Source organism: Tenebrio molitor, chromosome 4 (genome assembly GCF_963966145.1).
Source record: "Tenebrio molitor chromosome 4, icTenMoli1.1, whole genome shotgun sequence".
Classification (NCBI taxonomy): Eukaryota; Metazoa; Arthropoda; class Insecta; order Coleoptera; family Tenebrionidae; genus Tenebrio; species Tenebrio molitor.
Window position 1 is genome coordinate 23,888,862 of NC_091049.1, and position 25,749 is coordinate 23,914,610.

Consider the following 25,749-nt stretch of genomic DNA (forward strand, 5'->3'; position numbering starts at 1 on the left):
CGCTGTTACGCAAGTGTTATATCATGCATTGACCTGCTACTTCTAAAATTTGCTCTACATTGGTTTGATTCCCCAAAACAGTTCTAATTAATAATTACTTCGTAATTTTCATTCTCTCTCTCTCACTCACACATCTGACTTCTACGACTACCTGGCTTTACCGTTAACCTGTTGTCTCTGTTTTTTCTACCGACTCCTTTCCTATTTTACTTTGTTACTTTTCTAACTAAAAGTGCAAACGATTCCAGTTATTTTCTACGATAAAGCGCTCTGTTTCTAATTTGCAATTCTCGCCCTTTAATTACAAATATGCCACAAATTTGAGAATGCTAAAAAAGTAAATTATTAACCCAATGAACATTAATTTTGTGGTTCTCTCAATTTGAAACCTGCTAACATCAAATTTATTAATTCAATTATCCCTTGATTTTAACTGGACCACCCAAATTGTCGAACGAGTAAATTTTGCAATGTTTCTTTTCCCATAAAAACTGTTATCTTTGTGTTGTGTTCGGACAGGACGTGTACCTGCATTTTCAAAGAAAGGTTGGCAGATTTCACTTGAGGAATGTGGTGCCGACACGGCTTCAATAAAATTTACAACTGGCCAGCATTTCCGTCGCAAATGAGCGGAATTTAAAATATTCCCTTGGAATTATTTTAAAATTAAAATTCTTAATTTATCGAACCTATTCGGACCGTTACACTACCTAATTTTCTGTTAAAATTTTTACCACTTATTACCGCCAAACTATAAACACGTAAATAACTTTATAAGCCGCCATATTGGACATTTTCGCAAATAGTACATATCATTTCCAACATAAAAACACATGCCCTTTCAACTGGTAATATCAAATTTCCATTCCACCTCATAATTTTTTCGAGCAACCCCCACCCTCTTCCACCCCTCGTAGTCGGATCGATACCAAACTCTATTCGGTGGTCACTATTACAGAGTCATTTCCAATGGCAAGATCCGAGATTATTTTGTTAAAAGTTTCAGCCGTTATCGCCGTTGATTTATGAAGACGTAAATAACCTTATAAGTCCGCCATATTGGAAAAATCCACAAATGGTAAACATCGTTTCCGACATAAAAACAGATGCCCTTTCAAAGGGTAAAGTCAAATTTCCATGTTCCCTTATTATTTTTTCTACCTACCACCACCCTCTTCCACCCCCCGTCGTCCGATTGACACCAAAAGCTTTTCAACTCGAGAGACCATGGGTCAGTTTGTGTTGGTCAAATTTGAAAGCAATCGGTCAAAGCATTTTTGAGTAATCGTGGGAGAACGAAAAGTGGGACAGACAGATGCACAGACAGACGCACAGACAGACATCATTCTAAAAACTTCATTAACGTGTTCAGGAGACCTCAAAACGTAAAGATCTACGGAAATTAGCAATTCGAAATTTTGGACCGATCACAATAACTTACCTACCTTTGGTCGGGTAAGTTAAAAATGAAATTTATAAGTTAATTACGTCAAATTTTGCCATTTTCTCAATTATTAATTGTTTAATTTATTCAACTTTGTAGCATATGCACACTCAGGTATTTTCACACAATTTTACCATGTTAAATTAATTTTGGCGTATGGTATTATTGAAATAAACGCATTTTGATATTCAAATTTGTATTTGCTTCATGATTTACGACATAATGTCCAAATATCTTAACAATAAGATTTATTAGAGGATTTTTACTGCCACAGCAGGGGGTCCTTTGTAAAATCGAAGAAATTCGTCTAAGCAGGTCAGTTTTACAAGGTAGTCATTGTTGGAGAAAATTTACAACACTAAAAGCCAACAACCATCAATAAAAGCAACTTTTCCATTAAAATCGATTTAATTCAAAAACTATCAAACATTTTTCGAAACGGATTGCAGATATTGATTTTATACGCCATTAGCCACATCCTGATGCAAAAATTTGAACATATTTAACAATGACAGTGCGGGAGTTTAAAAAACGGATAGTACTCGTATTATTTAGATTTCGAGTTTAAATTTTTAATCAGCTGTTTACTTATCTCCTTGACTTGAAAAATGTTATTGCAAAATATAGAAACACCTTGACAGTATATGTATAAACAAGTTATTAAGTAATAAGACTGATAAGTAAAGAATATTTTGCAATAATCAACATTTTTTTTTTAGAAATGAAACTAACGTGCGACAATTGGATAGAAAAATTAGGTGAATTCTCTTCTAATAATGGCGACTGAGATACAAATTTCGTATTGAATTTATTTCATGTTAAGTAATTAATACAGAAATTTTATGAATCTCACATGAAGCACAAATTTCTGTTTTTAAAGTAAACAAATTAGAATGCAGTTATTACAGACAGGGACGGATGAAAAACCCTCTTCAAAAACCGTATCCCAGGTATTACTCATATTTTACAATTCGATTAATGATAAAAACAATGTTTAATTTGGAACTACGCGGTCAAGGTACGCCAACGGGAGCTTAGAGCTGGAGGTAACAAACTTTCGGCCGCGAGGGAACTCAGAAGAATAATCTGAATCATATTGAAATCAAGCGACGTTTATAGATATTCGGGGCATTAATGAACGTCAGACTATTTCACCGACCAAGCAAGAGTGACAGAGCGTTTCGGGGTCGTACGATTAGCATTCCTAGACCGCAGCCGCAAAGACCTAGGTCCGCCGTCCCCAAATAACCGTTTCCCAACAAAACTCCGAAGTCTCTATAACATCGACGGAAGCTTCACGAAAACATCCCGACGCCGCTCCCGCAAAGACTTAGGTCCGTCCCCGCTAACGGCTCTAAATAACCGTAGCTTCCACAGAAATTAACTAAACAACCCCACGACTTCCTGATTGTCACCTAGCTCCCATAGGGGCGCACTTACAACATTTTACTTTGACTTTTCCGAAATCTAGCAACAACACAAATAAAAACCCGAGTTTAATTCAATCGAACAAAGCGCAACATTAAACGATGACAAAATTCAGCAAAACAAAGCGCAACCTTAAACAATGATAAATAAGCAGAACAAAGCGCAAAGTTAAATAACGATAAAATAAAAAATGGCACAAATATCGATAAGCAACATAAATAACGAATACAATAATCGCTGGCTGGTCGAGTACCATTAGAAAATGTTAGTGAAAGCAAAACAAAATGGACGCGCGCGGCTACTAATTTTCGAAATTACCAGATCGCCAAAAAAATGAACCTCCCGTGGAAAACTTAGGGATAACGCTTAAAATTAACAAATGGGAGCTTCTCGAAAGAAACAGCATGCAACAAAATGATATTTACAACATACCCTTACCACATGGTCCTGGTCCCAAAAAAAAACACAAAAAGAAAACGAACGTGGGACAAATTACCCGGGGTGAATTAAAACGTCGGATTCCTCACGGGGACCCAAAATATCTACTCGGGACGGTAGTGTAATTGATTCAGATTTAACTTACAAATTTTGGAATATGGCTCGCTCTTCGCACGGTGTGTTCGTTTCGAAAAACCAAACAAAAGTGACCTACCCCCTTCAACCACGCGCGTGAGAGCCCGCTTCACCCCCGCTATATTTCCGTTGCCAAATCCCCAGGATTACCAACCCCATCCCTGAGTCCCTAATCTAGCCGCTAGTACCTTCACATTTGCGCGCTCTTGTGGCGGTACCGGGAACTAAAATTTAAATTTTAAACTAGGTCACTACAACCCGTCCAAAGATTTTTTTGAAAATAATTTTGTTTAATCTTTAATGAATTTATTCCATACTTTTGCCGCTCACTGTATGTATACTGTATGTACATAGTACGTACAATGAAATTTGATAATTATACAGCACAACACCTGGCATAAAAACTTCTTTAATCATAATATGCACCTTCAATTAACAACGTTTTAATGCGCGTTATAAACTTATCACGAGGCCATGCAGTTATTTCATTTGACAAACTGTTATAACCTAAAAATTTAGTTTGTGAAACGGTGTCCGTTTCTTGAGTTTCAGAAGATGAAGAAGTTGTAAAAACTATTTTAGTAGTTTTCTCATGATTGAGATTCAATTTATTTGCCTCAAACCAATTTAATGCTTTCAGTTCTGTTTCTCGCATAATCTGATCACCTTATCAATTGGGTAGGCTTTCAAGATTTCGAATTTTCGAAAATGTCAACGACTTATGGATCAATGAGAAATTGTACAGCGACGTCACTGGGATATGTCGCTTGTCTCTGCAGGACAGGAACCAGATGACACTAGAAGAACTGATTGATTCTTTATTTTAAGAAATTGCAGAAATGTATGGAATTTTTAACCAAAAATTAATCCAATATCACCCTTTTTTTGGCTCAAAATTTCTTTCACATTAAAATTGTGATAGATCCCGAGCTAGTTTTATCTAACACGTTAGGCATTCATTACAGTATGTGATTGGCTTGGTACATTGGGTTTAAAAGCGCTAACCACCACATTTGAAATAGCGTTCAGCATACTATCGGTTCGGTATACTCATCAATACTATCCCCTATGGCGTTTATGCAGACGTTTTCTCAAAATTTCTTGGTATTAATATGTATTAAGTAGGTATAATATTTCTGAACTCATAAATTAAATATCTCTCCGCCACCCGGCTGCACGGCAATTTTGCCGGAGTACATACACTATTATTACGGATATTACTATCAAGTAATACTGCAGTGCTTATCAACATAATTACCGGCGTCTCGCCTCTGCATTTTGACTTTGTTGTGTATTATGTTCTGTGTCAATGTTAAGGAATTTCCTCACGATATGACATGAGTACAATAATATACCTTTTTGAATTTCAACTACCAATGTGTTCCCTAAACCCAGAATTTTTAAATTTTTAAAAAGAGATTGCGGTACTATTCCCGTTGCTGAAATTATAAGTGGTAAAATAGAATTTTTTTCTAAACTCCAAAGATTTCTCATAGCAACGGAGAGCTCTAAATATTTATTAATTTTTGTGTTATATGTCTGTGTTATACAGGCTGTCCCAGAACCCGCGGATCAAATTGAAACTGTATATTCCTTGATGGTAATGAAGGTAAAAAACGTTTATAAAGATATTCAGGGTGCAACAGCTTTTTAGTTATGAATTAATCAAATTGACCAATAGAGCTCGATCTAATTTTCCCTTTATGAGAAAATTGAATACCTTCCCTCAATTGCCAAGCAACGTATAATTCGATGAATAATAAAATTATTTTCAATATTTATCTGGTCAACTTGTCGAAACAGACGTCAAAAGTGACAACTACATACTTTTGAAATAACCAAAAATGGGATAATTTCGCCAAAGGCAGATGAACAAATGTATAAAATCTAAATCAGAGAACGCAAAAAGTTTACTCTTCCGGCAATGAATGAAATATGGTTTGTTATGAATGAGTGAAAATTTCCAGAGCAATTGTAACCTTGAGGGGTATGGGAAATTGACGGGAGGGATATGATGAATTGAACCTTTGTTGATGGAAGGTAAAATGGCGACGTAGCGTCAAGTGAGTAATACATATTACTACCTTAAAAATCTTAGTAAAAAGTGAAATATGCAGGGCCTGTGAAGTGCATCGGAATCACAAGAAATTTATCCTGACTCCTGTGCATACACTCTGCATCTGCAACGTATTAGCGCAGCTACACAAGCGGGACTCGTCATCGTCGAAATGAAAGAAAAGACTTTTAGGAACATTCTTGACATTGCAAAAAAAGCTGGAGTTACACGTAGGTTTTGAACAACAGATCAAGCATAGTGGCAGTTCTGAAAGAAAGAAGACAAAACTGGATTGAACTAACCTATTTATTTTAGCATCATTATTAGTAAAAATTTAAGATCAAATTTTATAACTAAACAATGTAGAATGCAACAAATGAAATAAGAAACATGTAAAATAAAAAGAATAATTTATAACAAGTGTTCAAAATGACCACCTTTCATCTGAAGGAATAGGCGAGCTCGTTTTATTAAATTTTCCCTTGCCAGTCTAAGCATATTAGGAATAACAGTAGCCAGTGTTTCGTAAATTTGGTCATTTAGTTCTTCTAAAATATTGATAGGTTCGCGGTAAATATAGTTCTTCAAATATACTTTTTCTACCGTCGTCATCAAAGAACTGAAGAACAGCATCTTCAGTCTCTGGCGTTCTAACTTCTCGCGGGGGACCACCAATTTCTTGTCAGATAGGCACCAAAGACCCAGTGTCTCGAGCACGGTACACCAGCCGTAGAAATACGTTATAATTTGGATGTGGCAAACGTCGTGAAAAACGTAGTGCATATTCCCTTGCATCCTCACGTCCATTGCGCCGGCACTCTCCATAAATTATGAGCATTTCGGCATACTCTGCAGCTGTATACATGATTTCAATACGAAGATTGACAATTTCGAATCAAATTATAACTTGACGTTGTCAAAATCTTTACAGTTGCCCAAACATTTATTTGAAATTCCATACCATTCTTACTAGAATTATGTTGCTAGGCAATTCAAACCTTTGGTTAAATTTACGTGAAATTCAAATTAACAGCGTCCTTCTGATTGGTCAACTTTAATTATTCATTACAAAAAATCGATTATACCCTGTCCTTTTTTTTAAACGCTATTGCTTTCAGTTATCACCAAGGAAAACGCCCTATAAGTTTGATCCGCGAGTTCTGGGACACCCTGTATTATGGGAATTTGGAACAGCTGTATCTAATAGATATGCTTGCTTTTGTTGCTTATTTAAAATAATAATGTCTGGTCTGTTATGCTGAATGTGAATGTCAGTTAAAACTGTGCGATCAAAATATAATTTGTAATTGTCATTTTCTAAACAACTTTCTGGTTTATAAATGTAATGTGGTTGTGTATCCTTTAATAAATTGAATTTAACAGCTAAATATTATTATCTAATTTATCTTTATCCAAATAGACATCACGAAATCTTATGGTTTACTTATTTGCACAAAACTGATATCTGTTTAAATGTTGCTTCCTAAATATATCATTTTTAGTTAACTTTTGGTACGTAATATTGTGTTAATTCGAGAAGAATTGTTGTGTGAGCATGCATAACAGGTAAATCACATAATTATGTTAATTTTTAAAAATATTTTAATTGCATATAAATCTCAGTGTGTACCAGGACCATTACAATATTGAGGAATATGAAGAAACTGAAGTTAAAATAAAACAGCAATCAACTAAAACGAGCCTATTAATAGATTTGATTTTTACAATATTCATTGTATTCAAATATTTTATTGTAGCGAGAGTTTCCGTTCTGTCCCCTAGTTTTCAAGTACTGGGATAACGAAAACGGATTATACGGGGTGATCAAGAAGGACTGTTTAAGTTGGTAACACTGAATCGTATTTTAAATCGTATAACAGGAGTAACTTCCGGTTGTTGGTGGCTTGTCGTTGTTAATGCTGTACCTATATCAGATATTTGTCAAATAAACCAACAAAACATATCCAGTTGCAGTGTTATAAATAACCGAATTAAAAAAATTTCTTAATTGTACTACCAACTTAAACAGTCCTTCTTGATCACCCGGTAGAACACCTTATTTTTCCGTGTATGAAAAATTGGAGACACGACGTCTAGGAAATATTTCTAGAACAGAACCATCTACTTACCATCTGCTGACGTTGGAATAATTTGTAAGTACTAAAACTTAGTACGTAACTGATAAGACATATAGCCGTTTGCACCGTCGTAGTTTAAAATTAAGATGACAGTATAATAAATTACGTAAATCTAATTTATCCACAATTAATTTATTATTTGATGACGTTGATATATTTGAAGATGATTTCGATATATTAGAAATTATCGATATCGGATTTTCTCGTTTGTGCTGTGTTAGATCTGCTCATTTTTACGATATGGATGAATCTACATTCTATAGAAGATTTCGATTAACGAAACAAACATGTTTAAATTTATTTAGTTCCTCCTCCTGTTTTATAATGTTCTCGTCTTTCGACAGCCGCAATTTTTCTTGTAGTTTGGACTACGTTAAGGAAAAGTCTTCGAAGAGTTTCTTGAGTCTTGAGAAGAATTCAATTTTGAATCCCCTAAGGGTAAAATACCATTAGGGGGATTCAAAATTAAATTCTTCGGTAATTCTCTTCCAACATTTTTCCTTTTCTTCAACCGCAACTGCATCGGTTTTATTGTTGGAAACAATATTTTTATATTTATGCACCAAGTTGAAAAAAGTGCTTTTTTCAAAAGGGGAAAAATTTGCCCCACGTTCTCGTTTTTTTGATGCTTCCATTGTCGAAATTTGAAATATACCACCCAAATTGTAAATATATGACGCAAAAAAGTGTCACTAGACACCTTTTCGAATTAAAAAATCATTTACTAAAATATTAGTTAATACTCGTTCATTTTGTGATGGTGCAATAATATAATTATTTAGGTATTTATTAAATTTAATACTACATTAGTTAATATTTATTAAACTGATATGTGGTGCAAGCGGGCATATTGCCCGCTTTATTAAAATCGTAGCAACAATTGTTTTTAAGCTTGGTTTAAAAATAAGGAACGTGGTGCAAACGTCTATCTTATGTTGTCCACTTGCGTCTTTTAAAATGACCGCTTCCTCAAGGTTGTTTGTTGGAAGAACTATTAAATCAATTGGTTGAAAATAAATGAATAGATCATGGAAATTAGTGGGCCGTATGATTTCCCTTTCATTAAAGTTAAACAACGTCGTTAAATTGTTTTGTCTCTGTCTAACATAGTGCTTGGCACATACTCTCACTTTGTCTAATCAATTATTTAGCTAATGAAAGGCTTAACGAATGGGACATCATACGGCTCATTGTGTTTAAGTAGAGTTTGGTTCAAACGAGAAAATAAACAAATGAACCTTAAATCGAATATAATGGAGAGTGGGATAGACTAAAAATAGTTTTGAAAGATAAAAATTTGTTAAATACTCAGGAGGACGGTACTGGAGTTACATTTTATATGTCGTTTAACGAAGAAAAATTATACTTTTCACATGCCCAGTTGCACCACACTATTTAATATTACTTAAAAGGTTATTAATTTTTAACATTGTTTAAAATTTCATTTCACGTTGCATCGCACCTTAAAAACAATTTAATTATTATTAAATTTAAATAGCCAAATTTGGTTATTTAAATTAGTATTAAAATATAAGTTGACGTATATGACAGTATAATAAATTACGTAAATCTAATTTATCCACAATGAATTTATTAGTTGATGAGGTTGATATATTTGAAGATGATTTCGATATATTAGAAATTATCGATATCGGATTTTCTCGTTTGTGCTGTGTTAGATCTGCTCATTTTTACGATATGGATGAATCTACATTCTATAGAAGATTTCGATTAACGAAACAAACATGTTTAAATTTATTTAGTTCCTCCTCCTGTTTTATAATGTTCTCGTCTTTCGACAGCCGCAATTTTTCTTGTAGTTTAGACTACGTTAAGGAAAAGTCTTCGAAGAGTTTCTTGAGTCTTGAGAAGAATTCAATTTTGAATCCCCTAATGGTAAAATTGAAAAATTGAATTCTTCTGTAATTCTCTTCCAACATTTTTCCTTTTCTTCAACCGCAGCTGCATCGGTTTTATTGTTGGAAACAATATTTTTATAGTTATGCACCAAGTTTAAAAGAGTGCTTTTTTCAAAAGGGGAAAAATTTGTCCCACGTTTTCGTTTTTTTGATACTTCCATTGTCGAAATTTGAAATATACCACCCAAATTGTAAATATATGACGCAAAAAAATGTCACTGGGCACCTTTTCGAATTAAAAAATCATTTACTAAAATATTAGTTAATACTCGTTCATTTTGTGATGGTGCAATAATATAATTATTTAGGTATTTATTAAATTTAATACTACATTATTAAATTGTAGATCATAAAAAACAAAGTGGAACAAACGTATTTGTCCTTTAAAGTTAATCTATGACAAAATAGTATATCATCTTATGAGGAGCAAAAATGGAGTTTCATGTGAGCTGCGGTTGGTAGATTGGCTGCCGAGCGCAGTGAGGCAGACAACCTAGCCAAAGCACATAAAACAATTTTTGCTCCGAATAACATATAGGTCTATTTTTTCTTCAAACCTTCATAACAAATTATTTAAGAAATGTTAAGAAACCAGGTAGGAGATTGGGTAGACTGATAAATTAATATAGGCAGCTCGTTTTGCAAAGCGTTACTATGACTATGACTAGTATAAACAACGCTGTGAACAAAATCCGAAATAATTATCCGTCTGTCAACCCGTTTTAATTTGGATAGATTTGTTAGTACGTTTTGCAATAATGTACGAGTTTCTTGATTAAACCTTATTTATTCACTTCAGCTTTCAATATCTCACATTCAGACACGAATTTGTTACAATTTGATGTAGGAATTTCAAATGATTTAGCTAGTTTACTTCACAGCCGCTCTTCAGCGGAGACAATAACTTCACGGACGCTGGACACTTCGTTAGATGCCATGACAACGAAGTGAGACTTTAGCATTAGCAATGCAGGAGTATAATGTCATAATTTACAGACGTTTGAAGAAAAAAATATTTATCTTCAAGCGGTCGAAAATCGCGCCTTTGTGTATCTCTATAGAGACAGTTAAAGATTCTTTTTTTCTGAGCATAGTAGAAGTACTTCAAGTCCTAGGAGTAGAAGTGTCCCACAGGCGGCTTGACCGGGTCAAATGTAAGGTCATTACAACTATCAATTACACGAAATATTTAATTAATAAATTATCCCCATTAAGATAAAGCCTCTAAAAAAGCGAAATAACGATATTATTATCCCTTTGTGAGACTTGTGGGCGTGTGTCCAACTGCCCATGGATGTCAGATCAGATGTCAAACAAATGTCAAAAATAGCGCAAGATTGCCCTTCAATGTTAAGAGGTAAACAGTTGTAAGTTGTAATCGTTTGTTATTTACGTTTTAATAACGTTGGTTGTATTTAACGAACATCTGAAGTGTGTACTGTTAGAAAACGAAATGCACGGCGAGCGACGGCTCAAACATTGATGCAGATCACGGCAAACTCAATGTACGAGTAGATCTCATCCGACCACAGTCCCGGGCGAAAAGTGCATAATTTCTACATAATTTGTTCCTGATGCAAAGTTTCTGGCTACGTAGGTAAAATTTCTGAGTTCGCTAGAGGAAGAATTATGAATTATTATTATTGTAGGTTACTTGTCACTAAGTGTGACCCCTTTCGATGCAATGAAATCACCAATTTGACAACGAGATATGTCGAAAATTTGGGCTCTGCTATCGTAGTAAAAGTTCAGGATACTAAAAATTACAAATCGCGATCATTCACCATTTTGGGAAAATTTTACGTGGAAATTTGCAGAAAGTAAATCGGATAGAATGAATAGCATTCTAGACTTTACTAATATTATCGAAACTTCAAGTACCAATAACAAGGGAAGTAGAAATTACTAGTGCCTTAAAAGGATTAAGAAGATTGTAACTGCAGGAAAAGAAAACTAAATAAGTGAGTTCATGTTCGATTTTTTTTTGTGATCCGCTTGAAAATAAAATAGTATATACGAGTATCATTCAGAGTGGAGCTCTTTTTGTGCTTCGCCCAGTTGTCGATCTCAACTGCGTTTCGGTTTTCAATCTCTAGGCTTGGCACAAAAAGAGACACTTCTACTATTAATGATATAATATACTATATGTTGCTTTACCAAAATAAATAGGAATGTGAAGAGTTAGCGAAAATGTCTAAATCAAATTCGATATTTTTAATGATTGAATAATGTTTCGTGAAATTTTACAATCGTACAACAAAAAATATAAGAAAATGGATACAGACAATTTCATTTATTAAATTCAAGTTTAAGACAAGAAAATTAATATTTTTATAATACAGGTATAATAGTAAAGTAATTTTGGCGATTTTGCAAATTTCACACTTAACTTATTTTGGTTTAATAGAAATTAAACTTTGTGAGTGAAGTAGGTGTTCAGTAGGTTACCAATTTGTTGTTCCATCACTAAAGAATACATTATGTAAATAAATTAATCGGTTTTTAAGAAAAGCTTTCCTTTTACAGGTAACCATCAACTTAAGGATTTATACTTATGGATAAACTAATTTAACATTTCTTCGGCGTGTTCGTCATTTGCCGAACACGTTGGTGAAACATAATAAATATTCCGTGTCGTGAATCGACGTTACATTACAATTGAAAAGTTTTACAAAAATGAAATTGGTGAGATGCGAGTCCAAAAATTACTTACAATATGAGGCTTTGAATTTGAAAATTATCTACAAAACGACTGAACTTTGACTTGAGAATTCGGAATTAGTGTTTGCGACGTAACTGCGCTTAGGTACGATAACTTAAAACGACTAAAAAATTTGGCGACTTATCTGCCGGCCTTGAGCCTTAAAGAGGTGTCTATCCTCGGCGGCGTTCTCGATAAACGGTGATCCTTCGAAATTCTTACGGTATTGTCTTGTTTCCGCTTCGATCGTTTTTTCCTACCCCCCTATTTGCAAAAATCTGCGTCATGCGAAACAATTGACACTTATTCTTCCTCGCAATAAGACATTCCGGTTTTTGAACGTACTGCGCATCAAAGTGATTGCATTTCCGGCGGTACTACACGTGCGTTGCGTCTTGACAGGTGAACGATCATGACGCCGGTTTGTTTACCTTTCACTTTCCGCTGACGGGATGCAGATGGTTTTACGGTAAAGTGTCGGTAGGTCCGCGCCTATTTTGCGTCAGATGGTAATCGTCGTTCTTCGCAGGGTCGAAAAAGCACAGAGACAAACAGAAAAGAAAAGAAGAAGATAACGTCCCGGCAAGTGACCAAAGTGAAAGTGGAAACCACATTGCCGTTGCGTCATCTGTAGCTGTGAAAAAAATAGAGCGAGAGAAGAGAAAGGAGAAGAAGAAAATGGGGACGAGAAAAAGATGAGTCGCAGCTAGACGACCCAGAGGCGTGAGGTCGCCTCAACCTTACATTGTGGGGCTAACACGTGCTTTTTCAGCCGCCCCGTGGCTGGCACAGTTTGCACGAAATGAACTTGAAATGAGCGACCCAAAAATGTCACGGAAGGAGGGCGCGTCGCGTCGGCACGTGACGTTGTCGATGCTTTTTTTGTTCTCGATGCTAGCTCCAGGTGTTCGAGCAGCGGTGTTACAGTACCGCAAACGTATGGAGAATCTCTTGGGCTTTCTACACCAGGCAAAAATGAAGTAGTGGCATTTTGTCATGGTACAATTTTTTAGGCAACCGCACGAACTATAAAGCAAAAGACATCCTTGAAAAAACGACGATATGCCACTGGCAAAATCCCCACCAACCACCCTTGTCTAGCAACGTTTTATGGCTGCCCACGATTTGCGGGTGGCATGACTTTTTGAAACTGACCTTCCTTCCTCTCATTTTAACTTCCTTGAGATGGCGGTGTTTTTATTATTTTTAATTACTTATCTAACTAAATGCTGTTCAAAAATTAAAAAACCATTGTGGTGCAAATAACACACATTTTTCATGACATTTCCTAAAATTAGTTATCACAGTGACAGATAAGTCATTTGCACCACAATGTTTTATTTTTTATTTTTGAACAGCGTTTATGTAGTCAAATGACAACCAGGCAGTCTACTATACAAAATCGCCAGTTCTACCAACCTTGTTACTTATGGGTTATGGCGCCCCCTAGTGGAAAGTAGATAAAAATACAAAAATACAAAACTTAGTAAGTAGGTATCTGTGGTAAGAAAGTCCTACATTCTATTCCATTTAAGAATGCAGTAGATGTCGCTTCTAACTACTAACAACCAAAAAATCGATGAAATATCAGAATTTGAAAAATCTAGCATTGCCTTGATGTAAACTTTTCTCTCAATTTGACCAATCAACGACGGGAAAATATTCCATATGCTATTCTATACTGCAAACTTAAATGGAATTTAGAGAGCATTTCGAAAAGATACAAGGTTGCAAAGGGACTTTTTTGAATGAGTTAAAATCTACCGACTTTTTGCGAAATCTACCGAAAAGTCACCATCGAATCTGCCGATTTTTATCGACGGCTATTGGCAACACTGCATCATCGAGTGAGTTGACATAAGTAATAAGTAATCAGTCAGTTTGTTGCGAAAAGTTTTTCCATGATGAGTGCATTATTAAAATTCTGTTATGTGGTCCTTCTTGTTAAAATCTGTTTGGCTAAACCGATCTTAACAGCTTCTACACCAACAGGTATTTGTTTAAAAAATAATTTTTAAACTAGTTAGATAAAATAACTTTAATTATTACTTCCAACAAACGGATATCTTATGTCATTATAATGAGAATGACTCACTGACTGTGTCCACCAATTAAATTCTCGATTTCTTAAATTTCAATACAACTATTTTTTATTATTATAATAAATTGATACAGGGTTATTATAAATGACTATCCCATCGCAGTTGGTGGTGGTGGCGTAGTTGAATGAATGTACCGCAAGCCTCAAAAAGACATGAGTCAGACTAATATCGCCGATAGGTGGCGATGGTGACGGTAGCTTTACTACTCTGGTGCTACATCCAAAATTTGTGTGGTTTTCAACGCCAACTGCGATGGCGCAATCATTTATAATAATCCTGTATGTACCTACTACATAATGGTATTTTCAAATCACAACTTTGTGATGTCGTATTTATAATTCCTTGATAAGTTAGATCCCAAACCAACAGATCAAGTATTATCAAGGTCAATCGAAGTAATGACAATTTTTAGTTTGTATTTCTTTTCCAAATTCTTTTCGGGTTTTACAGAATCTGATTTACGCCTCAGAATCACGGTCTGAATGTCCAAAACATATAAAACAATCCAATTTGCAAAAAAAAACTGCAGGTTTCTTAAAATTCTTAAACTCATTTTAGATTCAAACACTATCCCATTATTATGATTTTTACAAAATAAACTATATTTTCAGACTTTCGGTACTGCAGCGGCGGTGTTATAAAGGCAGTAGAAGACAAACTCTACTTTTTGCTTTTGTCAGGTACCACAAGTGAATTAAATTTAATTCTGGTACACAATAGTACGTCATCTGTTGTGTTCACAACGTCAAATGAAGGAGACCAATGGAATTCCTATAGTATCTTGTCAAATGAGAAGACGGTCGACATAAAAAAAAATGGAAATATTAGGGAAAGATACTATCACTTAGGTGTGGAAAAAATCACCGCAAAAATTTCATCAGATTATTCATCATGGAAAATATGGAATGGTGAACAAAATTAAAATATAAAAGTATTTGTCGTTTCATTTTTAATATGTATTATTTTCTAGTATGTGGACATGGGGCCATAGAACCTTGCAAAATTACTTGCTCCAACTATGAAGATTTTAATAATGAAACGGAAGCAGCTTCTAAAGGTAAACTTGGAAACTAGGAAATCCAGCAATATGATTTTCTCGCAATTCATTCTAATCATGTGTTTGTTATTTTTCATTCTCCCCCCTACGAAAGTGTACTCGTAAGTTTCTATTTTAATAAGGCGATTGAAATCGAAAGTAAAATCATCATTTGCTGCTATGAAAAACTTTCGTGCCCTAGACAACAAAAAAGCAAAAATGTCAAAAACATCATTCGTTGCACACCTTTTAATGAAATTTTCATAAGCTTGATTGTACCTACCGGTCTTTGGTCCGGCAACACACTTCTGCACGCAATATTATGCAGCTTCTTCAATGACATGTATTTTAAAGTAAACTATGACCAAGTATTCAACGACAACGATATTTGATAAATGTCATAAAATAATGTTTTTGTATTGTTACTAAAGTAACGTCAACAAGCCAGCTTATACTAATTTTATTACCGTATGTTTCAAAAAATTTCTGGTCAAGTAGGTTCTGAAAAACAAAAGCATTAAAAACGTATGGCGTAACTTGAATATTCAGGTGGAAATGTGTTTATCACAATAATTGTTTTGAATGAACTGTCATAAAATGGCAATTTCTAAAAAAGCTTGAGAACGGTTCTTTTCCCCTACGATTCTACGAGAATTGGGGTTGGCCGTTGCCGTTGGCGCCAAGATTTCATATTGCAATACCGCGGAGGCGCAGACCCCAGACGATCGCTTATTTGCTTCGGATTAAAGTTAGGTTACGTACCCGGCGCGGCCGCGCGACAACATCGACAAAAGGACAAAAGCAATATGTGTAAACAAGTAATGTAACAACAATAAATAAACAAACAACAATTAACAATAATGTGTTTTAAATTACTCTAGAGCAAGTGTTAAAAATGATAGCCTTGAGCTTCGATGCACATTGGAAGACTCCTTTTCATCAAGCAGCATAGGTGCAAAAAATTGCCACAAATAACGAAGAGTCTCGCGTGCTGAAGCCCCGTCTTATTGAAAATACCCTTGAGTCAGTTGGAGTTGATTGTGAAAACATCAAGAATGTTGTTCCGCTACCTTTCAGCTGTTACTGAATCTTCAAGATCCTTTCGAACAATTCTTTGACAAATTGACACTGATAACTCAGTCTGCTGCGACAGTTGCCTCAGAGATAATTGGGGTTCGTCTTCCACGTTTGACAGTCTGAATATTTTCCTCAGTACGAACTTTGGGTCGAGCACTTCTGCTGAACACTGTCACTTTCTCGAAATGTGTGAAGTGTGTGACCATTGGAAAAATAAGGTTCAATCATGAATATCTGTTGTTCAGGAGTGAAAATCATTCTCATAGATAACATTTTGCGAATAAAATTATTACGGCAATTAATGACGTTTTTGACAGTTCAGTTATTATTTGACAAGCTGCGCCATACGTTTTTAATGCTTTTGTTTTGCAGGACCTACTTGACCAGAAATTTTTTGAAACATACGGTATAATCACTGAATCATTGTATTTTATTAAAAATAGCGAGGGGAGAATGAAAAGTTTAATGCATTACACGCTGCGAAAGCTATTTCACTTGCTTTGAGTTTTTAAATAACCTCGGCTACGCTACGCTTCGCCTCGGCAATTTAAAAACACTGCACACCTAAAAGTAAACTTTCGCAGCTTGTACTGTAAATAACTATACATCAATGAGAATAGATGTTATGCTACAATTTAAGTTCATTCGTCTGATTGTGCTCTGGTTACCTATCTATATGATAAAATTTTATAGTAGCTTTGGGTGACTTTTTAAGTAACTGTTAAACTAATTTGACTTCAAACTGAATTAACCGTTAGATATAAATTGATTTCAAACCTATCACTGCGTTATAAACAATTCGAAGCTCTTTAAAATGCACGAGTAGTCACACATCTCGCACACATTTCCCAGAAAAGTTACTGGCTAAACGAACAATCATTAACCTCACAGTAACTAAAATTAGAGGGATGTATTATTTTCCAAAGGACAATTGATTAGATTGATAATTGATATATCACCAAAAACGAAAACTTTATAAAGACATATGATAACTTGGGTAATTTTTTATTTATTTTTTGGTTTTAATTATAAAGATACATATTTCATCTAATTGCAAAATAGAAGAAAACATCAAAATAAGCTTTTAAGTTCTACAGCAATTACTGTATATTTTTTAATGTCCATTACTTTTTGCTTCAGAAAATTTACCAAATTCATCTGGTGGAAACCGTCTTCCCTCAAACATCGTAATATTCTTAGTACTTACAGTTATGCATTGCTTGTGGAGTTATAAATTAAATTAATGCAATAGACGCCTACAGTCTATTCCATTTAAGAATGCAGTACGAATGGAGAACGTTTCACACTGGCGAACGCGGCAAATTTGTAAACATACATTCCAAGCAAAATTAACAAAGATAAAGTCATAAAGAAACTTACGGTAATGGTATTCCAATAACAAAATTGTAGTTTAATGATGCGTCTGATGCAAAAACTCCGATAAGTTTGACACTAATATCCAAAAAATCGATCAAATATCAGAATTTGACAGTAGTTATCAAAAATCGAACATTGCCTTGGTGTAAACTTTTCTCTCATTTTGACCAATCAACGAAGGGAAAATAGTCCCTATGCTATTCTATACTGCATACTTAAATGGAATGGACTGTAGATTCACTAGAGCAAATTACGCTATTGTATACTGAGCCAAAAAATTGTCGCAATACTAAATGTATTTTTGCATTACTTAAAAATAGCAGAAGTAATTGAAGCAAAAATGATATACGTATTATAACTTCTTATTTTGTTAATATTATGTCAATATTATGTTAGGACGTTTACGTTTGTATAATATGTTTTCTCATTATGAAACAAACAATATTTTCGAAAGTCGATGTGTTGCGACAATTTTTTGGCGCAGTGTATTAGTTTAAAACTTAATTTATAAGACAAAAAACTAAAACAAACAATAACAAACGAATACAAAAAAAATATATTAAAAAAAATACTTTTATCCAATATTCAATACTAACATCTTGTTTTAGTAATTACTTTTAATGAAGTAAACTGGGCTAAAACTAGTCTTTTGTTATAACCCACGTTGCCATTAGCACCATAGGTTATTAACATCCATAGCCCACTGTAGTATATCCTAGTACATCATCTGGCACAAAAGATTTCCATTTTCAAGAAAATTAAACTTAAAATCACAAACTGGAACACGTAAATTTCAAGCCTTGTTCGTTGTTTATAAACAAATAACAACAATTATGTTATTATGTATCTAAAAATTTAGGAATATTGGATAAAACCTTGTATGGCATACATGGGTTATTAAGTGTTACCCACTCGAGGTAATAACAAATACCTCTCGTGGGTAATAGCTAAAATAACTCACTTATACCATAATTAATTATTATTATCTACTTTGCGTTACTAATGGGCTCATTTATCGAAAACAGTTTAATAATGGATCGCATTATTGAACTGTTTTTAGTAGTGTGGTAACATTAGCCATTTCACCTCAGGCTCAAGATAAATTGTGAAGCTACGAAGTAAACTTAGAGGCCGATTTCAAGTTGATTTGAGACGGTCGCACTTGTTGTTGTCATGGTAACGGCACAAGAGAGAAAGATGACGCATATTGGTAATAAATCTGTAGGATAAAGATAGCTACACGTTTGCGCTGCACCACCTATTTGCCACCATAACTTCAAATCGGGCCCTTAGTAGGTAAATATAATAATTTACTCGTAAACATTTAATACACGAATGACAGTTATTATTGAATTTATTTCACGGCTACTAGATTATTTTCAAATTTAAATACAAATCGTCAATGTCTGTTACCAACCTACGCAAAAGTCCCTAGTCTAATATAAAAACTGGAGCAGCAGAAATTTCAGGAATTAGTAAAGCAGAGCAGATAAGATAGTATATTACACTCGTTTAATAAGACGTATTATCACACTCATTCCATTAAAACACTCCTCGCTACGCTCGTCGTGCTTTAAACACATTCATGTGATAATAAAGCTTCTTATTAAACTCGTATTATAATATACTAATTGAATATCCTTTTTTCCACTTTCTACATGGTAAGCACGTTGTTACGACATTGATTCGATGGATGTAGGTACAACTTGTTTGACCTAGCGTTTGTTACTATTAACGAAGGGATGTAAGTAACCAAACAAAACACTTATATGCCATCTGGTAACGTTCGTTCGGTTGCAACCTCAGCAACTTCCATTTCTTTTTCACTTTTGTTCAAATTCATTTTTACAAACTTTTGACAGGACGCTTTTAATATTCACGTTTTTTGCAACCAAAGCCTTAGCTACCAGCAACAGACATATTAATATTTTGTTCAAATATTCAAAATAAATTAATCAAAAAGAAACTATGCAATTCAAAATAATTTTGTTAGTGGGAAAAAGTTAACAAACAATACAGGAGGTGTAAATATTTACCAGTCTCTATTGCTGGCCCACCCTATAGCTGGGGCGCAAACACGTCTTCGACTGGTAAATATTACTTACCTACCTTAATGTTTAAATAACTATTAATTGTATTATATTGTGTTCTAATATATCCATTTGTTATAACTTTTTAATATGTAATATATTTTTTAGTAGTAAATAAAAATACCAATATTTATTCGCTACCTTATACCCGGTGTCCCAGCTTAGAATTTCAGGTCTTATATTTCTATTATTTATGGACTCATTTTTTTGAAATTTGGAAGAAAAGTATTCTAGTGAATGAAGAATAAATTACTGATAATAAAATGCCCGATCAATAAAAAATGTAATTTCAAAACATTTTCCTTTTTTTGAATTTACACAAAACTAGTGTCCGATTGTTACTTGTTAGAAAACAAAAAAATTTAATCAAATTAACAGTTTTTACTTCAAGAAAACATCAATTATTTTGTTAAAAATGTGCTAAAATTTTTAGCATTTCAAGTCAATTCGCTTGGAAACAATTGAACAATTCTGGGAAAAATTAAATAAATTGACACGGTTTTCCCTCTTTTTCTTGTAGTAGGAGACGAATTTTTGCGGAAGTCATTGTTTATTATTGTTCTACGGTTTAGTATACAGCATGATTCTGAAATAAGTTTGGAAAAAAAAACCCGGTATTTGGTAATGATGGAAATAAGTCATAAACAAAAAAATGTTCTTATAAAAGTTTTTTCGATTTCGAGATATAAATGATTGAAAATTTGGTCAAAATTGCTAGTACGCTGCTGAGTTAAAGGTGATTATCTTGGTAGTTTAGCAACAATAATTACACAGGACAACAAATTTTAATTTTTTTATTTTTTCTTCACTTTTTATATACAATTTATTTTAAGTTTCCAGTATTAATTATAATGTTAAAAAGAAATTACTTCTAGCACGTCAGGTTTTGAAACCAAATGAACTTAAAGAATGAAGACAAATTTTACTCATAATAATAAAATTAGAATTATTATAATTAGAACTTTTTTCTATTCATTTTCCTTTTGTATTGGGATATGCAATTTGCTTCTTGTTTTTGACAGAAATTCCAACTAATTTGTTGCAGCAAAAAATAAATAGCAATCCATTGCATGGTCCGCTTACGCACGGCAAAGCATAGGAACGTCAAATGGGAAAACAGTGCTCTTGTCACTCAACCAACTTATAACAGCACAACGTGCACAATAGATATTTGGGAATCCAAGATTTGTCATGATTTTTAATTTTAATAAAAGTATTATAGCACGCTTCTTCTATTGTGGACGTAATATTTCACTCATACTGCTGAATGGCTAGATCTCCGCAAAAATAACAAAAACTATTCGGATCATTTATGCACTGTGAATATTAAATGTAAGACAACAAGAATGACAAGAAATCGACGCAATTTAATTTAAACAATCCTTCTGTACTCTCTTATATTCCTCAAAATGGCATTTCTACGAATTTCTTAAATATGATTAGTTTACAAAGAAAAAGAGGCATAATTTAAGAGTGGTGACACATGAAATATGTCAAGACTTCTTCATGGCTTTTCAAACAAGCAGCTAGAACCACATTTACTTCTGAATATGTCATTAATGGGATACATTGAAAAATATCGTCAAATCTTGTAACAAAATTGTATGTTTTGGATAAATATTAGAATTGAAAATTTCTCAAAATTCTGACGTGATGGAATAATTTTGAAAATATGTCTAGACTCAGCATAAAAAAGTACATACGGTACACCCAACAGAATATAAGAAAATTTTTCTTTGTTGACCAGTGTTATCAAAGGTAAAAGGTGCCCGTCATTCACAAACTTTAATATTTACCTATGACATTACTCCTTTCGATCATTTCCATAGAAACATTTACAAAGCAGTGTGCTTGCACCTAGGACTTTATTGTGGAATTGATGTAACAATAGTTGCTAATGAAGTGAACAAATTCGGACAAATGTTCCCTCTTCATAGGCGTCGAAAATACAAAGATACTCTACATTTTTTTTCCAAACTTATTTCAGAATCACCCTGTATATCTTAAGGCTATTAAGACAACAAGTGTTTTATAGACCGCAGGGAGCGAGGATTTAATAGACCCAGAATTTTAAACTATAAAACATCTTATCAGAAATTTTAATAAATTCAGAAATTATTCGAGACGCGTCACAATACACAAAATGAGAATGTTGCTGTGGTACTATGGTAATAATATCAAAAAATTTGGAAAAAAACAATTTTCATCGTTGAAATGTCCCAAAATGTTCCACAAGAAATAAAAAAAAGGAGCAATTTGATACCAATGAAGTCTAAAAGTGCATACGAAAAGGTGTATGTTTCGTTTCAAGGCCGGAACAATAAAATCACGCATCATGGAGGTAACGGAAGATGTCATTTCGGCTTTTCTTGATATGGAGTAAGTGTGTAGAACTTCATTAAAAGTTGATTCACATTACGGCAAGAATCATTTGAAGAAGGAGTGATGGATGAAACAGCAGAAGTTAAAGAAGAAGATGTTAGGAACAAGAGCACGAAGCTAATGTGGCAGTTCCAATTCGATAATTGTACTTTTCACTTTTGAGATAATTACTGTAAAAATGATGAATAAAATGTTACTTGAATAATATGTGTGAGCGTATTTTATGACTCTATAAGATACGTTGCTATTGACGACGTGTCTTATAGAGAAAAGCGTATTTTATGGGAAACATAAGGTGTGAGCTCAAATGCACCATAGAAACAGTATAAGATATTAGTGTTAGAAAAATGATTTAATTCACAAATAAAGGGGTTAAAATGGCGTTTTTAAGACTGAAGGTACTTGAGTAACGCGAGATTGATCTCCAGTCTTTAAATTATCTATCTGTGAAATTTAACAAAAATCGGTCCATAAATAATAGAGATATTAGACCTAAAAGTCTTAGGTGGGACAGCCTGCACCGCATGAGTCAGCTAAAACAGGTCAGTCGTATAAAACAGAAACTAAAGAATAATTTGAACATTCTTTATGGAAAATTTAATGTGTGGTACCTGTAATCTTCCTTTTCCGACGACCACTATGAAAAATGCGTAAATTCGCACAAATAACTATTACTGAAAGTTGGCCATTGCATGAAAATAGCGAACCCGTGTGCAATGAAACTGGTTAGCCAATCAGATACCTTCTAGCCTGTGCGCAATGAAATGATTGCACACAGTTGTAGTAACCATGGCCACCAATGTATGTTTTGTCCGCAGCTCTGTCGAATAATATTTGAAGTTTGAAGGGATGCCGAATATTAGCGTTTTTTTTTGTGGTCGTCGGAAAAATATCGTGTATACCACGTGTTGAAAATTCGATTTCACACTCGTTTGCTTAAGCCACGCGCCTACGGCTTGTGGCTCAATTCTGCAAACTCGTGTGAAATCTTTCATTTTCAACTCTTGATATACAATATACTATTAAGTAAATACAATTTTAGAAAAGCGGATTTTATAAGACTGTACGCAGCTTTATCAAATGTTCACTGGACTCATATTTAACTATAACTGATGTTGAACAAGCAACTAGGTCCCTAATTCTACAATGCTTTTTTTGAACTGTTGGATAAATATGTACCTAAACTAAATCCTGTCTCTCGGATCGCTCAGTATCCAAAATGGTACACTTCTTCAATTATTACCAAGATAAAAGAAAACAACAAGTTTTGGAATCGTTATAGGAAAACTAAAATTACGTCTCATTTGGTTGATGTGAAAAAATTACGTCGAAAAATAAGACAAGAAGTTCGTCGCGAATATCTAAATTTCATTAGAGCTGCGGAAGATTCTCTGCTAGATGATCCGAAAAAAATCTGGAAGTTTATTAATCAAAAGAAAAAAAGCTACTAGTGTTCCGGGCTCTATGATAGATACATGGTGACAACATGTTAAACAACCAGTAAGATATTATCAACGCTTTCGCTGATCATTTTGCAAGTGTATTCAACTATGATCAGATCCATGACGTCTGTGATAACTCATGCTATATCACTAATACACCTTGTGAGTGCTGTACATCTCAACGCAATAGTGAATTCTGTGGTAATCATCTGGTTCTCAACTCATTTACCATCAACGACTGTGATATCATCAAGGCTGTGAAGAAAATTAAGGTCAATAATGTTTGTGGTCCAGATAACGTACCTGCACTTTTTGTTGTTGATTTTATTCGTTGTTTGTTAACTCCGTTACGTCATTTATTTAATTTAATGTTAGAGGTCTTTCAATCTCTCATGGGTTTTGACCATGGAAATATCTGCGCGAAGGCGGAGCAATAAACCAGTGAAGAATTGGTAAATGAAAACTGAAAACGCTGACTATTTTAGCCATGCGTTAAATTTCAAAATTACAATTGCATAATGACAGAAGACAATGGTTCGTTAATGATCAAGCCAGCTGTGAAAAATACGAAACAAAAATAATGAGAAGAGAAATATTTATGGATCCTACGTTGTGTTTTATTTTTCATTTTGTTTAATTAGGTTCTAACGAGAGGCCGTACCTTCGGAAGGTTTTCCAAATAGAATGAAAACAATTGAGCACACTTCACTTAAATTTTATTTAACAAATAATCGAGTGTGGTGGTGTTTGGTCCCAACAAATTAATAGCTATTAACATACCTAGCGATGTTATGACTATCATAACTACCGCAAATGTCGGTTTGAAATCCGAGCTCGTAGAGCGAGGATTTTAAGACATCTAAGGTTGTTATGATTCATAACATCCGCGGTTTGTTCGATAGTTTACCGGTTTCAGAATAAGCCGAAGAGAATTTAAAACAATTAAATCCCAACACTCGTCTTAAAATAGATTGAGTTGATCGCGTTTGCATGATATGTTCGAGTGTCATAGTTACATTTGGTTGTTTATACAAACAGACATTTCGCAAAATGAGTTTGAATGATAGTGCTTTACCGAAAAACGTCGTAAATGAAGAAGAACAAGCTTTAAATAGCTTAATACCGGAAAAATCGAAAGGCAGGAGGTACTTATCTGAAATCATAGAGACACTCAAACAAGGGCAAGATCTAAATAAGGTTACAAGTGTAAATGACAGTGATGTTGGCGTATTTTCATGAACTGGTAAGTGCTCATAGTGTTAGTTTCGTAGCGTATTTATCTTTTTGTTTATAGAGTCGAAGAAATATAGCCCCTCTGCCCCTCATCATTATGGACGTAAGTACTACCCGATGTCCCATGCTATGAAGTGCAGTTCACTTTTACTATGGCAGAGTTCCGTCTATTTAAGTAATTATTGTTGTTTTTAGTTCCGATTGTTTGAATTAATAATGAATAAAGTTAGATATTGTCCTCATTTGTTGATTGTTGTTGACATGTCACTATTGTCACTATGGCAATATTACCCTACAGCATAACTGTACTAGTACAGTTATAATTCCATAACTGTACCAGTACAGTTATGACTCACCTACCATCCAACTTTTGTGGATGTAAACCAACGCTTAACTATACTGAAACCGGTCAAGAAATAAATAAATTAATTTATTAACAGAAGTTGGTGGAAATTTTGCCCAATGAACTTTGACTGGCGTCCCGCGAATTGAGATGTGACTCATGAATACTTAATTACTTAATTAATTTTTGTTTTTTTTTTTTTTTGTTACAGTTGACAATATTATAATATGTACCATTATAGGCAAATATTGTCTGTTGGAATAATTACAAAATTTTTCCCGCAATCGTGTCGTTATAGCTACTTGCAATACTTGTTGTTGACACAATCTGAAAGTTGAACTTAACAACCCTAATGCTGTAAGTAAATGACGACATCGATACCTACTGAGGTAAGTCATTAATGACATG

General features: G+C 34.0%; 3 long non-coding RNA genes across 15 annotated transcripts; all 3 read left to right on the plus strand.

Annotated features, from left to right (window-relative positions):
* The first annotated feature begins 3,803 nt into the window (after nucleotides 1-3,803).
* Nucleotides 3,804-5,921, plus strand: LOC138127521 (uncharacterized). The gene is made up of 2 exons (XR_011158273.1): nucleotides 3,804-5,508; nucleotides 5,563-5,921. It is a non-coding gene; the product is annotated as an uncharacterized lncRNA (long non-coding RNA).
* Nucleotides 5,922-6,313: 392 nt separating this feature from the next.
* On the plus strand, nucleotides 6,314-20,086 carry LOC138127519 (uncharacterized). Of its 13 annotated transcripts, none has more exons than XR_011158264.1 (11): nucleotides 6,320-7,067; nucleotides 7,125-10,505; nucleotides 10,555-10,712; nucleotides 10,774-10,925; nucleotides 10,991-11,155; nucleotides 11,208-11,519; nucleotides 12,085-12,364; nucleotides 12,789-14,251; nucleotides 14,973-15,269; nucleotides 15,332-15,418; nucleotides 17,615-20,086. It is a non-coding gene; the product is annotated as an uncharacterized lncRNA (long non-coding RNA). The 13 variants fall into 13 exon arrangements; XR_011158266.1 differs by having other exon boundaries at nucleotides 11,208-11,378; nucleotides 11,437-11,519; nucleotides 12,085-14,251; XR_011158260.1 differs by having other exon boundaries at nucleotides 6,321-7,067; nucleotides 7,125-10,301; nucleotides 10,358-10,505; nucleotides 12,085-14,251.
* On the plus strand, nucleotides 15,425-17,113 carry LOC138127520 (uncharacterized). The gene is made up of 2 exons (XR_011158272.1): nucleotides 15,425-16,215; nucleotides 16,279-17,113. It is a non-coding gene; the product is annotated as an uncharacterized lncRNA (long non-coding RNA).
* Nucleotides 20,087-25,749: the final 5,663 nt, after the last annotated feature.